This window comes from Oryx dammah, unplaced genomic scaffold (assembly GCF_014754425.2).
Source record: "Oryx dammah isolate SB20612 unplaced genomic scaffold, SCBI_Odam_1.1 HiC_scaffold_1, whole genome shotgun sequence".
Classification (NCBI taxonomy): Eukaryota; Metazoa; Chordata; class Mammalia; order Artiodactyla; family Bovidae; genus Oryx; species Oryx dammah.
The window spans coordinates 5,382,231-5,384,895 of record NW_024070185.1 but is presented as its reverse complement, the minus strand read 5'-3'; the positions used below and the strand labels follow the sequence as shown (position 1 = coordinate 5,384,895).

General features: G+C 34.1%; 1 pseudogene; it reads left to right on the top strand.

Annotated features, from left to right (window-relative positions):
• Positions 1–753: 753 nt before the first annotated feature.
• Positions 754–2,665, top strand: LOC120855373 (annotated as a pseudogene).

Genomic DNA, 2,665 nt, shown 5'->3' with positions numbered 1-2,665 from the left:
TGAAAGTGAATTTGCTCAGTCGTGTCTGACTCTTCGCGACCCCATGGACTGTAGCCTACCAGGCTCCTCTGTCCATGAGATTTCTCAGGCCAGAGGACTGGAATGGGTTGCCATTGCCTTCTCCATGCTGAAGCCTAACTTGAAGGATTTTGAGCATTACCTTGCTAGCATGTGGAATGGGTGCAATTTTACAGTAGTTTGAACTTTCTTTGGCACTGTGGTTCTTTGGGATTGAAATTAAAACTGATCTTTTCCAAATTTGCTGGCATATTGAGTGCAGCATTTTAACAGCACCATCTTTTAGGATTTTAAAAACTGTTTCTAGAATAGATAAACAACAAGGACCTACTGTATAGCCCAGGGAACTGTATTCAATATCTTGTAATAAGTTAAAATGGAAAAAGTCTGAAATGAGTGTGTATACACATGTGTGTATGTATGTTCAGTTGTGTCTGACTCTTTGAAACATCATGGACTGTGGCCCACCGGGATCCTCTGTCCATGTATAGCCATATATAAGTATAATTGAATCACCCTGCTGTAGACCTGAAACAAATCAATTGTACTTCAATTAAAACTTTTTTTTTAAATGGGGAGTTAGCTCCCTCATAAATAAGGCCTGAGAGAGCTCCTTTCCTTCTTCTCCAAGTGATGATATTAATACAAGAAGTTGGAAGTCCTCGACTGGAAGATAATCCTCAGCTGACCATACTGACACCCTGATCTTGGACCTCCAGCCACCATAACGTTGATCATAATGGCAGGTGAAGGAATTAATGAAGACTATCCAGTAGAAATTCATGAATATTTATCAACATTTGAGAATTCCATTGGTGCTGTGGATGAAATGCTGAAGACCATGATGTCTGTTTCTAGAAATGAGTTGTTGCAGAAGTTTATTTGGCAACTCAGGGAGTCAATCCCAAGGAACATCCAGTAAAGCAGGAACTGGAGAGAATCAGAGTATACATGAACAGAGTCAAGGAAATAACAGACAAGAAAAAGGCTGGCAAGCGGGACAGGGGTGCAGCTTCAAGATTTGTAAAAAATGCCCCCTGGGAACCAAAACCTAAAAATGTACCCAAAGTTGCCAATAAAGGAAAAAGTAACAATTAACCTTTCAGTTTTGATGTATACATGTTTCAAAAGTACATCATTTTTATTGTTTTCCACAAAACGGATGATGATTATGTGGCACTGTAAGGTTTAAATGTATTCCTTATGGAAATCATGTATAAAACTTGCATTTGAAATTTGTAATGCTAAAAGCTTTTTCCTCCAGAAAGATTGTTATCTTTATTGGTTTTCCTATAGAACACTATGAGGTTTTTAACATTGTAGTGTGTATATAGATATACGTATATGTGTATATATATATAAATATTTTATTTTGTATGGGAGTGTAGCTGATTAATAATGTGATAGTTTCAGGTGAACAGTGAAAGGACTCAGCCCTACATACACAGTATCGATTCTTCTCCAAACTCCTTTCCCATCCAGGCTGCCACGTAACATTGAACGGAGTTCCATTTGCTATATAGTTGGCTATGCATTTTACATTTATGCATACATTTACAGCAGTGTGTACATGTAATCCCAAGCAACATTGTAGTATATTTTATATTTATACTTTACTGTCTCTTGACCAGACTCTTATTTGCTTAGGTCAGTCTTTCAAGTGCCATTTTATAAGCAACTATGAAGTTTAAGTTAAATGTTCCTCGTAAACATTTGTCTATTTCGATGAATAATTATTTTATGAAGTATGCCGAAGTTATAAATACATCTGTTCTCACTATATAATATTAAGAAAGAGTGAAATGACTTAAATGTCCATTTTTTTCTCTGTAGTTATTTCATTATGCTTTCATGATTTTGGGAATTACTGCTTTTTGTGATATTTGAAGTATGAAATTAAGACTTTAAGGTTATTCTTTAATTCTTGGCACTTTGCCGCTATGTCCCATTTAAAGTAAAATACATTCTCATTAACTTTAGATGGGAAATGAGGTTGTATATTGATGGCTGAATTTTGGCATAATAGCTATACCCTATCAAAGCTGTTAATGCATGGCTGACCTGTTTTTTATTTTTCTCTTTTGAGTAAATTTTTCCTTGAAATTAGGAAGGTAGGTTTTAGAAGTCCTTAGAAATGGAGGAATTCATGAGTTTTTGACCCTTGTGCATGCCCTTAGTTCTCTTGGCTTCAGTTTTTTCAGATGTTTTTGGTATTTATGAAACTATAACAAGTATGTACAAGTATTTTGGAACAACTTTGTAAGTTACATAATGCCACTTAATCAGAGGAGAAATCTGAAGGAGAGTACATTGTATTTATATTCTGATTTATTTTTCTGTAATATTTGTTACTGAGAATTCTAAATATTAAAACTTTTTAAATATCTAAGTCCATGAATTTTAATTATATAGCCTTAATGCTTTCAGTCTTTGAATTCATATCATTATGTATAGGAATGCCAAATATAGTAAAGTACTTGTACTTTAATTTTTGAAAAAGAAGTTGTTAAAATTTTCTGTGTGATTAATTCTCCATAAGTAACCTTGAATAAATGGATTTCTTGGTTTATGATAGCAGATATTGGAAATGGTCTTAAAATATAATGGATTTTGTAAAGCATGTTGAACTCTTTCTATGACACATGAA